Below are 15,459 nucleotides of genomic sequence, written 5' to 3'. Positions count from 1 at the left end.
CCCTCTCTTTCTCTCTTTCTCTCTCTCTCTCTTTCTCTCTTCTCTCTCTCCTCTCATTCTCTCTCTCTCCCTCTCTCTCTCTCTTCCTCCTCTCTCTCCTCTCTCTCTCCTCTTCTCCCTCATTATCTTCTTTAATCCTCTCCCTCTCTCTTATCCCATTCTCTCTCTCTCTCATTATCTCTCATTCCTCTCCTCCTCCCTCATTTCTCTTCTTCTCCTCCTCTCTCTATCTCTCTTCTTCCCTTTCTCTCTCTCTCTTCTCTCTCTCTCTCTCTTCTCTCTCCTCTCCTATCTATTCTATCTCTATCTCTATCTCTCCTCTCCTCTCTCTCTTTTTCTCTCTATCTCTCTATTCCTATCTCTCTATCTCTCTTCCTCTCTCTCTCTCTTCTCTCTCTCTCTCTCCTCCTTCGCTATCGCTTCCTCTCTCTCCGCTGTTGGTGTAGCGGTAGCGATCTCTCTAGAAATCTTCTGACCTCGTTAAAATGCCTCGCCCCTAGTGGGTTTGGGAACCCCGGGCCCTTCCTTGCACACAGGGGGTAAATTTAGAAGCAAATGAAACAGACGGGGATTCCCCCAAGAATATCCATTGTAACAAATGGAATCAAACTAAATTATTTAATTTTTATTTTTGCTCTCTCTCTCTGTCTGTCTCTCTCTCTGTCTCTCTCTCTCTCTGTCTCTCTCTCTCTTTCTGTCTCTCCTTCTTTTCTGTCCTCCTCCCCCTCTCCTGTCTCTCTCTCTCTCTCCCTTCTCTCTCTCTCTCTCTCTCTCTCTCTCTCTCTCTCTCACACACACACACACACATCAACCCGCTCTCCTTCCTCCCCATCTCTGAAACTTCGTCCTATTTTTCTTTCCTTTCTCCTCGACCTCCTCCATCCCTCTTCGCCACCTCCTCCCCATTCCCTCCCTCCCCATTCCCTCCCTCCCCGCTCCCTCCCCCCCGCGGGTGCCCCCCCCCCTTCGCCGTGCATCTTGCGGGCGCGCTTCCGGTTCCCCCGTTAAGGCGACCCATTGAGCCGTCTCGTCCTCGAATTGGCCACCTGCGACTCCGGTGGCTGTCGGGGAAGCTCAGGTTCCGCGCTCGTCCGAACTGCTTGGCTGCGCTCGCTCGCTCTTGCTCTTTCTCTTTTCTCTTTCTCCCTTTTCTCTCTCTCTTGCTCGCTCTTTCCCTCCCTGACTCCCTCCCTCTCCCCCTCCCCTCCTCCTCTCCTCCCCTCCCCTCCCCTCCCCTCCTCCTCTCCTCCCCTCCTCTCCTCGCCCCCCTCCCCTCCCCGCCCCCTCTCCTTCCCCCGAGTTCCCAGTAAGCGAGGCCATTCACCCGATTGGCACGTGTGGTTTACGAAGGTGAGCGTCTTGTATGTCACTCGCGATGATCTTCGGAGAATTGAACAGTTTACTCGCTTCCCCTTCAACACCCTGCCCCGCCCTCTCTCACACCCATCACCTTCCCGAGCCCTCCCCTCCCCCCCCCCTCCCCCCTCCCCCCCCCTCCCCCCCCCCCCCTCCCTCCCCTCCCCTCCCCCTCCCTCCCCTGCCCCCAGGTGCGTGGTTATGACTGATGGTGCTGTTCATTCCTTCGCGTCTCCTCCTCGTCTTTCGTCATGCCTCCCTCGCCCTCGCCCTCTCCCTCTCCCTCTCCCTCTCCCTCTCCCTCTCCCTCGCCCTCGTCCTCTCCCTCGCCCTCTCCCTTTCTCTTTCTCTTTCCCTCTTCACTCCCTCGCGCTCCTTTCCCACTCCCTCTTCCCTCCTCCTCGACTTCCCCACCTGATCCCCTTCCCCAACCTGTCTCCCCTCCCTCTTCTCTGCCAGTCTTCCTAATCTTGGTTTCACTCCTTTTTGTCCTACGCCGCCTCCCTCCGCTGCTTTCATCTTTTCCGTGCAACTCGAAAATCGCGTACCAGTTGTGTGTGCAGGCAGGCTGTAGAGAGCCAGTGCTTTACGGTTCAGATAGAAGCGTTGATTTTATGTACTTAAAGCGCTTTAAAAGACTCCGTTGTGCCCGCCCAGTGCAAGGGGCTGGGGAAATAATGGTGTACGAACCGATAGGATGTAATGTATTTGTTATATGCGGTACGTGCGCCATGTACATTGTATAGTTGCATCTGAAGTGGTATTTCACCCAAGGCTGAAATTCCGAAACACTCAAGGAAATTGTGAAATTCGGTGTCATGCGTCTTTTTTCCACTGCGGCTGTCGTTGTTTTTTACACTTTTACTGGGTTTGGATTTTTTCCTTGGGGTTGAATAGAGACAGCATTACGAAGGGGAGAGATGACATAGGGGAATGAAGGAGGAGGAGGCAAGGGGAAGAGGACATGTGGGGAATGGAAGGGGGGAGAGGGGAGAGGGTGGCATTACGAAGGGGAAGAGGAACACGAGCGGAATGGAAGGGGGAGGAGAGAGGGAGGGATAGACTGTATGCCTGGAGTGATTGATTGTTAGGATTGAATGGGAGTACAGATGGTAAAAAGCTGGAGTGAGTCATGGCCCAGGAGGAGGGGCAGGGGCATAGGGGGCTGGAAGGGACGGCCATCAGCTGTGAGGTCATGTGCTAGCGCTGCCCCTCACGTGTCAAGAGCCCTGACACGCCTGACACTGTTGACGTGGAACTCTTGACAGCCCCACATACGCCCTCCGCTCGCCCTCGCTCTCCGCCTCGTCACTCGCGCTCACTCGTTCGCCTCTCTCTCTCTCTCCTCCGCCTCTCTCTCTCTCCTCCGCCTCTCTCTCTCTCCTCCGCCTCTCTCTCTCTCCTCCGCCTCTCTCTCTCTCTCTCCTCCGCCTCTCTCTCTCTCTCCTCCTCCTCTCTCTCTCCCCTCCGCTCTCTCTCTCTCCTCCGCCCTCTCCCCTCCCCTTTCCGCCTCTCTCTCTCTCCTCCGCCTCTCTCTCTCTCCTCCGCCTCTCTCTCTCTCCTCCGCCTCTCTCTCTCCCTCCTCCGCTCTCTCTCTCTCCTCCGCCTCCCTTTTCCTCCGTCCTCTCTCTCCCCCCCTTTTCTCTCTCCCCTCTCTCCCCTCTCTCTCTCTCCTCTCTCTCTCTCCTCTCTCTCTCTCTCTCTCTTCCCCCTTCTCTCTCTCTCTCTCTCTCTCTCTCTCTTTCTCCCCCTCTCTCTCTCCCCCTCTCTCCTCTCCTCTCACTCTCTCTCTCTCTCTCTCTCTTCTCTCCTCCTTCTCCTCTCTCTCTTTCTTCTCTCCTCTTCTCTCCTCTCTCTCTCTTTCCCTCTCTCTCTCTCTTCTCCCCCTCTCCCTCTTCCCCCCCTTTCCCCCCTTTTTCCCCTTTCTCTCTCCTTTCCTCTCTCTTTCTCTCTCTTTCTCTCTCTCCTTTCCTCTCTCTCTTTTTCTTTCTCTCTTCCTCCTCTTCCCTCCCTCTCTCTCTCTCTCTCTCTTCTCTCTCTCTCTCTCTCTCTCTCTCTCTCTCTCTCTATGAGCGAGAGATAGAGAGAGATATTCACGTACATCCCGCGCGTGCATGCGTGGGTGCTTGTGTTGTGATAGGGGTAAGTGCAGAGAGTAAGGTGTGTCGTCGTATACAAAGAATTGCCGTGACAGCTGGCTATCTCGCAGATGAAGAATCCTCAGCGGCTGAAGCCAGCCAGCCTACTGCCTCGCGTCCGTCTTCCTCTCGCTTCTCCTTTCCTGCTCTTCCTCTCTTGCTCTTCCCCTCTCTGTCTCTCTCTTCTTTTCCTGTTCTTTTCCCTTCTCTCTCTTCCTCTCCCCTCCTCCTCCTCCCCCTCTTCCTCCTCCTCCCCTCCTCCTCCTCCTCCCTCCTCCTCCTCCTCCTCTCCTGCTCTTCCTCCTCCTCTTCTCTCCTCTTCCTCCTCCCTCCCTCTCTCCTTTCACTCTCACTCTTCGCTTCGCTTCTCTCTCTATTTCTTCCTCTCGTTTCTCCGTTTCTTCTTTCTTCACCTTACCCTCTTCTTCTCATCCTCCTCTTCCTCTCTCTTCACATCCTCTTTCTCTTCGTCGTCCTCTCTCTCTCTTCGTCTTTCACTTTCTTCATCACCCTCTCTTCTCCTTTTCTTCTCTCTTCCCTTCTCTTTCACTTCTATTCTTCCCCTCTCTCTTCCCTTCCTCTCTTCCCATCCTCTCCCTAGTATCTTCTCCTCTTCATCTGTCTTCCACTTTCCCCCTCTGTCCTCTTCCTGCCTTCTCCTCATCTTCCTCCTCCTCCTCCCACTCCCTCCTGTTTTTTTCCTCGGGGTGATTGTTGTGTTCCTTCTCTCCGGTCCCCAAATCGCCGCTGTCAGTCATTATTTGAACTTGTCTCCACAGCTTTCCTCTCTCGCGTTTCCTGCGTTTCCATTTCATTTCCGACCCTTTCTCTCTGGCCCTCCTTCCCCTCCCCTCCCCCTACTTCCGTGCCTCCCTCCCTCCTCCTTCTCTTCCTCCTCCTCCTCCTCCTCCTCCTTCCTTTTCTCCTCCTCCTCCTTTTTCTCCTCCTCCTCCTCCCTACCCTACATGCTCCTTACTCTCCTTACCCTCCTTACCCTCCCTCCCTCCCTCACTCCCTCTCCCCCTGTTCCCCCTTCTCTCCATCCATCCCTCCCTCCCTCCCCCGTCCCCCCCCTCCCTCCCTCCCTCCCTCCCTTCCCTCTCACCCTCTCATTTATATATATATATATATATATATATATATATATATATATATATATATATATATATATATATATATATATTCCTTCCCTTGCCCTCCCTCCCTCAATTCCATCACACAGCTGAGTCGTCAAGGTCAGCGTCACACACTTCGTTGTAGTTGTTATTATTGGATATTGTTGTTCTCGTGTCGACTTGCTCTCATGAGAAGAGCTTTTGCCTGTTGCTGTACAAGTCTTTTTTCCTTTTCTATTTTCTGTTATATTTTCTTTGGTGATATTTCTTTGAGTCCTCAGGATTTGTTTCTCAGTTTTAGGTTTGTTTACCGGTTTGTTTATTTCTTAGTTTTGTTCACTTTACCATTGCTATTCCTTGCCGCCTACGATTGACATGTACGCTGGGTTGTTGAGGGGGAAGGGAGGGGGGAGGGGAGATGCCCCGCGCCGTTCTCCTTGCACGTGCAATTAAGGGGTTTCTCGGGGCTAGCCTCCAGGCAGGTTCGGTTTCCCGTTTTCCGTGTCGTCCGAGCGGCAAAAATCAATCCGCTGTCGCCTCCTCGCGTTGCATGAGCTGCATGCTTTCCGCCGTTGCTGTTGCTCTTCGAGAGTGCATGGCGGCTTTTTCCGGGGGGGGGGGGGTAGTGTTCTTGTTTAATTTGCTTGGTTATCTATGCATAGTTTCAAATATTTAGAAATTCATGATTATTAATTTGATTGTCAGTTTGTCTTATTCGTATTTCCACCCATATGTTGAACATAGATTTTATTGATAATTTTATGGTCTTTTCTAAATGCATTATCGATTATTCATGCATTTGTTTCGTGCATCGCAGACGGCATTTCTCCGCCACAGCCTTTGCGCGGGAGCAGAGGAGGAGGGAGCTGCAATATGATCATTTTAATATGCAATAATCATTTTGATATGCAATTGGCAAGACCTCCAACTCTTCTCTCTCTCTCTCTCTCCTTGCTTCCCTCTCCCTCCCCCACTCCCTCTCCCTCTCTCCGTCTACCTCTTTCCCTCTACCTATCCCTCTCCCTGTCCCTCCCTGTCCCTCCCTGTCCCTCCCTGTCCCCCCTGCCTCGGAGCGACGGGAAGCGACGGGAACATAGAAGCTGCAATTTGATAGATTAGAAATGCAAAGTCACCGCGTCCTTGATAGACACTTTATTTGCTCAGTGATCAAAGGTCGCCTGACACCGCGACGCCGAGAGAAAGCTCTCCTACGAGAAGCGAAAGAGCTCTACGGGATTGGCGAGGGGGGAGGGGGAGGGGGGGATTCGTCATTCGTGGTGGATGCCAGAATAAGAAGGAAGAAAGTAAAGTGTTTTTTTTTCGTTTTATTTTATTTATTTATTTATTTGTTTATATATTCATATATAATTATTTATTTATTTATTTATTTATTTATTGTGTAAAGGAGATCCTTGGTTTATCGATGTGGCACCCCCCCCCCCCCTCGAGGCTGGGACACTTCTGGAGAGGTGTGCCCTGCGACAGGAAGGGGGTGGGGGTGGTGTTAGGGAAAAGAGGAAGAGGGAGGAGAGGATGAGAGGAGGCAAGGAGAGGGAGGGAGGGCTGCGTAGTACGGCCGCTTGTGATGAAGTTGGTCAGCGGGTTGTCAGGTTGCCAAGTTACACACGCGCGCTCTCTTCTCTTGCTTTTCTTTTCTTTTCCCTTTCCTTTTATTCTCTTTCGTTGTCTTTCTCTTTATTTTTTCTCCTTTTTTCCTTTTCTTCCTTTCTTCTCCTCTCCTCTAATCTCTGCTCTTCTCTTTTCTTCTCTTCTCTTCTCTTCTCTTCTTTTCTCTCCTCTCCCTCAATTTTCTTGTTCTTTCCCTCAATTTTCTTTTTCTCAGTATTCCTTTTTTTCTCTCAATGTTTTTTGTCCCTTAGTTATCTCCCTTTTTATACTTCTATCCTTTATCCTCATTACTCGCTGTCGGTGATTGAAAGGAAAAATTAAACGACAGATGAGAGAAAATGGAACAATGCGGGAGAGAAGAATGGAAAGAGAAATGACGAAGAAAGAAGAGATGGAGAAGGGAAAGAGACGCTAAGCAAAGCAATAAGAGGAGAAAAGGGAAAAATGTCAGGGCAAGGACTCAAATCAGAAGAAAAAAAAGCCAAAGAGAGGATGAGAAAAGGGAAAATAAAAGGCAGAGAGAGAAAAGAGAAGGATGCAGGGCCAGGAACCGAAAGAAGGAAGTCCAAGGGAGAAGACAAAGGAGAAGAAAAAAAAGACGGAGGAGAAAAAAACGAAGGAGAAAAGGAAGGAAAAGATGATGACTAAGAAGAAAAAGATGATGATGAAAAAGAAAAAGATGATGAAGAAGCAGCAAAAGACGAAGAAACCAAAGACGAAGAATAAGGAAACTGTTAATAAAAAGCGAGAGACAAAAGGATCCAGGGACGGGGAGGCTGCCAAGGCCACTGAGACAGGTAGGGGAGGAGGAGAAAGGGAAAGGAGGAAGGGAGAAAGGGCGAGGGAGCAAAAAGGAAGGGGAAGGGGGGGGGTGCGGTAAGAGGATAGGGGCAAGGAGGGAGGGATGGAGCGAGGGGAAAGGGTTAGCGGGATGAGATTAGAGAGGAGAGGAGAGCGGAGGAAGAGGGGGATGGCAGGAGGGGGGGGCGGACGGCACGCGCCAGCACAGGTGGAACGTGTCGGGGGGACCCTCGGCCACCTGGCTCGCGCTTCCCCGCAGATGGCCTGCCCTCCATTTTCTTCCTCTTTTTTCCTCTTTCTATCGTATTTTTTCTCTCTCGTTTATTTATTTGTTTTTCTGTTTCCTTATTTTCTGGCTTTCGCGGTAAGGACAGGAGGAGAGTGAGAGGAAAAGAGACAAGGAAGGGAGAAGAACAAGAACATTCTAGAGGATGTTATTTAGAAACAGTTTTATAGTTTTGAGAGAGAGAAAGAGGGAGAGAGGGGGGAGGGGGAGAGAAGAGAGAGGTGAGTGAGTGAGAGAGAGAGTGAGTGAGAGAGTGAGAGAGTGAGAGAGTGAGTGAGAGAGTGAGTGAGAGAGTGAGTGAGAGAGTGAGAGAGTGAGTGAGAGAGTGAGTGACACAGTGAGTGAGTGAGTGACACAGTGAGTGAGTGAGTGACACAGTGAGTGAGTGAGTGACACAGTGAGTGACACAGTGAGTGACACAGAGAGTGACACAGAGAGTGACACAGAGAGGAGACAGAGTGACACAGAGAGGAGACAGAGTGACACAGAGAGGAGACAGAGTGACACAGAGAGGAGACAGAGTGACACAGAGAGAGAGAGAGAGAGAGAGAGAGCACAGAGAGAGGGAGAGAGAGGACACAGAGAGAGGGAGACAGAGGACACAGAGAGAGAGAGAGAGAGGACACAGAGAGAGAGAGAGAGAGAGGACACAGAGAGAGAGAGAGAGAGAGGACACAGAGAGAGAGAGAGAGAGAGAGGAACAGAGAGAGAGAGAGAGAGAGAGAGAGAGAGAGAGAGAGAGGTGGCATCCTTCTTCTGATCCTTCCGAGATGAGAATGTTTAAAGATGAAGGGCCGGAAGATGCTGCAGCATCCTTTACCGCCACACACGGAAGCTTGGGGGGGCCGAGGGGGGGAGGCAGACAGATGATGACGAGGACAAGTCATCCTCTGTTGTCATCTCGAGTTGTTTGCTTTTTCCTATTTTTCGTGTCCCTTTTTGCCCCCGTCTTCTAAGCGACGTCTTCCTCTTGTCTTCTCGCGTCCCATTCTCTCTGACTCTCTATTTTTATTATGACATTATCATCACTATCATCGAAATCAATGTCATTGTTTCTTCTCCTTGGTGTTTATAGTTTTTCTTTCATCATTTTTTTATTGTATAACTACTATAATTATTCTATCATCGCCATCACCATCATGATTATTATTGGTATTACTATTATCAGTATCTGCCATCACCATGTCAGCTGGCTCCGCCGGGCACAGCCTCGACGTCGCCATAGCACAGCCTCTGCCCACGACCGCTGCGAGGGCGTGTGAACTCCTCTAGGAAACTATTTACAATGTTCTCTATCATCTTCATCACCAGCGGCGATTTAATAGGTAGATGAGAATCTGGGTAGATAGATGAAGATAGTGATATAGATGGAAAGATATGCGTAAATGAAATATGAACAAGTAAACAAGTGAATGAATAATAATTGGGCTTGATCCGTCTCGCGAAGACTTCCCAGCCGTCGGCGCCCAAGATGGCAAGCCGTTTATTTCGCGCCAAAATCTTCGATGAAGTTTTGTTTTTTAATTGGCTTTGTCAGGGAGTGGAGGCGGAGGCGGCCGAGGTCGTTCGTGTCGCTCGGGATTTTCCTGCTTGGTCCATTATCCTTTTCATTGTTCTTATTTTATTTCTGCTCTCTTTATTATTCTTTATCTGTCTTTATCTGTCCCTTTTATTTCTATCTTACCTGCCTCTCCCTCTCTTCCTCCTCGGCCTCGTGTCCCTCATCATTCTCCTACATTCTTTATTTTCAGCGTCATCTCCCTTAACCTCTCTCCTATCCATCTCCTCCATCTCCCCTCGCCTCTCTTCTCTCCCTCTCCCCATTCCCCCTTTTCCTCACTTCCCCGTCGCCACTTCCCCTCCCCCGTCTCCCTCCCCCTCCCTCCTCCATTTCTGTGGCTGAGCGAAGGGGACCAGAGAGTCGGAATGCACTTAAGGCGCGTGTGCTGTACTTGTGGCAGTGACTTATTGGCCTGGCTTTAATGTATGCCAAATATTGATGCCTAATCTCGGAGTGTAATGGCCGAGGCCGATAAGAGGAGGTGGGTGGGGGAGGGTGATGGGGATGGTAGGTGGGCGGGTAGGTGGGTCAGCGGGTAGGTGGGCGGGTTGGGAAATGGGGGTATGCGGCGTTGGGCAGATGGGGGAGGGTGGAGAGAGATGGGTGAGGGGAGATATGGATGTGGACTGAAGGGGAGAGGGAGAAGAGGATGTGGGTAAGGGCGGGAGGGATGAGGAGAGGAGGATAAGGGTATGGGCGGCAGGAGGGGGATTATGTGTGCAAGTGGAGTCGAAGATGAGTGCGCGTGGGTAGGTGCGTGGGTGTGTCTGTTTAGGTGTGTGGGTGCGTGCGTGCGTCTGTCAGCTTGCATATGTAAATCTACTTATGTGCTGGAATTTCTGAAATGTTTATCCAAATAATCCAAAATACATTTATTTAACAACGTACTTTCTCATTTTTCTATGTGGTTAACATCTTCCTTATTTTTTTGCAGGTGAGTTTGTGGATCACGGGCGCCTCCCTCGTCTGCGACAGAGGTTGCCGAGGGGAAAGCGCGTGAGTGAGGTCGGAGGTTGGCGAAAGGTGCTGCCTCTTCCTTTTCGGTTTTATTGCTCTAAGAAATGATGGTATTGACTGGGAAGACGAGAAGAAGAAGAAGGAGACGGCGAGGGAAAAGAAAGGAAGAGTAGGAGGAGAGAAGAGAGTGAAGATGAGGAGGTGGGGGAATAAAAAGAGGAAGAAGAAGAAAGGAGGGAGAAGGAGAAAGAGGATAGGGAGAAGGGGGGATGAAAAAGTAGGAATAGGAGCAGCAACAGCCTGGGCACAGGAGGAGGAGGCGGAGTAATAAAACACTTGATTCGAGATGGCCTTGTCACATCCTTAAGGTGGTCGCCAGCCCGGCCGCGGCGTGGCAGGGCTAATGAGAGCCGGAGAGCGAGAAGAGACAAGCACGAGGGAAAGAAAGCAGAGCGGAACAAAAATATAACAAGAATATGACGTCAGAGTTATAAGCCATTGAACAGCTGCTGCACTTGGAAACAACTGCTGTGTGGAAATGCCAGGTGATCGTTGGTAAAGAATGCTTTGTTTTGTTTTTTAACGCCGAAGTACACGGAACACCTGTTTCGGAGTACACGAGGTAATCGGCGCTGTGCATCTCCAGTGTTTATTCAGTTATTTATTTTGATTTGAAAAAAAAAAAACGAAATACGGCACGTATTTCGTTTTTTTTTTTAACTTTTGATATCTCTTCACTTCCTTTCCCTCTCCCTCTGCCTTCCCTTTTGCTTTCTCTTCCATCCTTTCTTTCCCCTCCCTTCCTGTTTCTGCTTACCTTTTCCACCGTTATCGCACCCATCACCTGCAGTAGATAACCCCCTCCCCCCTCCTCTTTAGGGGCTTAAGAGGTCCATTTAGCCTCTTAAGTTGCCGGCTTAAAGGTGAAAATTGACAGTTAGTAGGGGGAGGAGACGAAGAGAGAAAAGGAGGGGGAATGAAAAGAAAAGAGGGGGAGGAGAAAGAGAGAGGAGGAAGGGGAAAGGAATGAAGAGATAGGAGAGGGGGAAGGAGAAGAAGAGAATTGGGAATGGGGAAACAGAGGAAGAGAGAGAGGGGGGAGAGGAATAGGTGGAGAGAGGAAGAAGAGGTAAAGAGAGGGGGAAGGGGACGTAGATGAAGAGAGAGGGGGAAGGGGACGGGAGAGTAAAAGAGAGGGAAAGCAGAGGAAGAGAGAGGTAGAGGGAGAGAGAAGGAAGATGGAGATTATGAGGAAAGGAAAGTGAGGTGAGAGGGAGAATGAGGAAGCGAGGGAAAAGCATTTGTAGCCAGAATGTGGGGGTCAAGAAAGGAGAGAGAGGAGAATGAGGGGGTGGTAGATAGAAGAGATGGAAAATGAGATTGGCGAGAAAGAGGGGAGGGGAGGGGGAAGGGAAATTGGGGAAACCTTGTTTTGGCTTGTCCTCCCCCCTCACCCGTTGACGCGTGACCTGACCTTGTTTTTCTTTCTTGTAAAGAGGGGGGGGGGGGGTGTCAGGTAAGGGAAAGTAGAATGTCAAAAGTTGTGAACAATAGAAATAATGAAAAACGCTTTAACACACAAGTACTCACGGAGCATTGGTTTCACTTTTTAAAACCCCCAACCCAAAAACCCCGCAAATGCAAAAAAAACAAAAGAAAAAAAAAAAAAAAAAAACATGCGTGAAAAGCAACAGACAACAAGAAGAAGACAAGAAAAGGGAATTTTAAGACATAAAATAAAAAAAAATTATAAAAAAAAAAAACATAACACCACAACCAAATACAAAGACCAAAAAAAAAAAAAGGAATAAAGATAAAAACCAAAAAAAAAAAATAAAACAAATTAACCGAAAACACGACACACAACATATAAAAAAACTATCAAAAAAAAACAATAAGAACAAAAAAACACAAAACACAAGAACCAACACACAAAAAACACAAACAAAAAGACAGTAGCATACCATAACAACAAAACCAACGCACACACTACACACACCAACAACACAACTCCCACATTCAAATTATATAATCCACATTTAAGTATATAATATATATTATAAATAAAAAAAATAAAAAAAAATACAAAATAAAAATAATATACTACACATAAAATAAAGAAATAAAAATAAATAATAAAAAAAAAAATAAAAAAAATAAAAAATAAAATAATAATGAAAATTTTAATAATTAAGAAAAAAAATATAAAATAATTATCTATTAAAATGATTTATATATTATTTTTAAATTAATATATATATATAATATAATATATATATATAAATAAATATTTTAATATATATATATACTATATATAAAGTATATTAATAAAATTAATAATATACATATATATAAAATATTAATAAATTTTTATATATATATATAATTAATAAAAATAATACTTATATATAAAATATAATCAATATATATCTATATATAATTTTTTCTATTATATATAATTAAATTTAAATTATAATTTTAATAATATATTTTATTAATTAAAACTATAATATTAGATAAAACCAATATAAATTATTCATATTTATAATATCTTATATAAATTTAATAAAATATATATATCTATATATAAATTATATATATATATGTTAATATATCTTTATATATAAATATCATTTTATTAAATTAATCTATAAAATATATTAATATAAATAATATAGACTTATATATATATATATATATATTATATATCATATATTCATCTATATATTATTAATTATATTTTATTTTTAAATTATTTTTATATAGATAATAATATTAAGATAAAATAATAATATACTTATATTATACTATATTACTTTTAAAATCATTATATATACCTAATACTCTATATAATTATATAATATATTAATTAATTTTAATATATTTTATATATATCTTATATTCTAAAATAAAAATAAATATTATTATATTAGATATATAAAATTTTATATTATAAAATTTTATCTATATTATATCTATATATATTAATATATTATATATATATGTATATATATTATATGTTATATATTTATGTTATCTTATATATATTATATTATTTTTAAATATATATTTAAATTATATATTATATGTATATATATATATATTATTATAAAAATTTTATTTTATTATAAATTTTATATTTTTAATAATATTATATATAATTATAAAATTTAGTATCATTCTATATGTATATTTATATTTTATTATCAATTTTTATTTATATATATGCTTATAATATTTATATATTATCTGTATATAAAATTTTATGTATATCATTTTTTAAATATAGTATTATATTCTTTATTATTTATTTCATATTATTATATATATTTTATATATATTATTATTATTTATATATTTATATTTGTCTTATTATATATGTATATTTATATTATATTTGTTATTTATATATATTATTTTATTATATATGTTATATCTATATATTATATATATTATTATAATATATGTTTTTTTATTTTTTTTCTTTCATTAATATATATTATATATTTATATTATATATATTATTATATATATTTATTTTATTATATTATTCTATTGTTTTTATCTTTTTTTCTTTTTTTTTCCTCTTTGTCTTTTCATTTTTTCCTCCTCTTTTTTTCTCTTTTGTTCTTCTCTTCTCTCTGTCTTTCTTTTGTTTATCTTTTCTCTTTCTCTCTCTTCACCTCTCCTCCTCTCTCTCTCTCTTTTTCTCTCTCTTCTCTTCCCTTTCTGTTTTTCCTCTTCTCTATCTTCTTTCTCTCTCTCCCCTCTTCTCCTCTCTCTCTCTTCTCTCTCTCTTTTTTCCTGTCTTTTCCTCTCTGTCTCTTCTTTCTCGTCCTCTCTCTTCTCTCTCTTCTCCTTCTCTCTGCTTTTTGTCTCTCTCTACTTTTCCCCTCCTCCTCTCTCTCTTTTCTTTTTCCCTGTCTACTTCTTGCCTTCCTCTCCTTTTTTTCCCCCTTCTTCTCTCTTATTTTCTTCCCTCTCTTCCTCTCCTTTTGTCTCTCCTTCTCTATATCTCTTCTATATCTCTGTATGTCTCTTCTCTACTCTCTATCCCTCCCTATCCCTTCTTCTTCTCTCTTCTTTCTCATCCTCTACATCTCTCCTCACTATCTTTTTTCTCATTTTTCCTTCTCTCTCTCACATTTCTATTTACTCTCTCTCTCTCTCTATATATATATCTCTCATCTTATCTCCTTCTATCATACTTATATACCCTCATCTCTCCATATTCAATACATATATTATCTCCCTATATCTATTCTTTCTCTCCCCACTCTCTTCTCCTACCTCTCTCTTCTATACTACCTCTCTCTCCATCTCTATCCATCTCTCTATCATTTTTAACTAATCAAAAATATTTACTAATCTTTTTTACTTCCTCATCTTCTATCCTCTCTATCCCTCATTCTCTTCTCTCTACTCTATCTATTTCTTATCTGATCTTTATCTCTCTCTCACTTATCTATAAATTTTGGGGAAAATAAATTACCCCATTTTTCTTAAAATCAATTAAATATCAACCTTTATTCTTAAATTCCTTACAATCTAATCCATTCCCTTACTCTTTCTGTTCGCACACTCCCCCCCAGAACGTCCCTTATGTTATGGGGTAGGCTTGGTTTCCCCTTTTCGGGATTTCGGGGGGGGGGGGGGGGGGGGGGGGGGGGGGGTTTTTTTTTTTTTTTTTTTTTTTTTTTTTTTTTTTTTTTTTTTTTTTTTTTTTTTTTTTTTTTTGTTTTTTTTTCTTTTTTCCCCCCCCCCCCCCCCCCCCCTTCTTCTTTTTTCCCCCCCTTTTTTCTTTCCCTTTTCTTTTCCCCTTCTTTTTTCCCCCCTTTTTTTCCCCTTTTTTTCCTATTTTCCCCCTTTTCATATTCATAAATATACTCATATATATATACATATTATACATATATACTTATCCATAAAAACATCTTATACTTTCCATCATCTAACTAATATATACTCTAATTTCTATATATCTCTAACATATTCTCTACTATACAATCTATATATTCATATCTATCTCTCTATAATATATACATATATATACTATATATCTATCTATATATATATATATATATATATATACTATACATATATATATCACATATTATTATATATATACTATATATCTATACTATCTATATATATTATCTATAGATATATATTTTATCTATTATATCTATCCTATCTACTTTCTATATATACTCTTTAGATTTTATTCTATATATATATATATATATATATATATATATATAATTGGATGTATAGATATTGTTCTAGATACACACTTCGTTATACATATACACACCTACTCATATACATGTATGTATGTATGTACACACGCTCACGCACACATATGACAAACACATCATTAAATGCAGATTTTTGTAAGCAATACAAAAACAGAATTAGTTGAGATAAAAGCTCGGTGTTTACGCGGGAAATTTACGTCATTGTAAAGTCAGGTTCTCGAGATAACAACCACATTTTGTCTTTTTTTCCTGAACGTACTGTATCAACCTTTTCTTGGTATAATGATAAACATTTATCGGTACATTGACACTGCACTCGTATAATTAAAGAATTTGGGGGAACAATTGCAAATTTATC

This window comes from Penaeus monodon, chromosome 16, assembly GCF_015228065.2.
Source record: "Penaeus monodon isolate SGIC_2016 chromosome 16, NSTDA_Pmon_1, whole genome shotgun sequence".
In the NCBI taxonomy this organism is placed as follows: Eukaryota; Metazoa; Arthropoda; class Malacostraca; order Decapoda; family Penaeidae; genus Penaeus; species Penaeus monodon.
The sequence above is the reverse complement of the archived record's forward strand: the minus strand, read 5'-3'. Positions refer to the sequence as shown.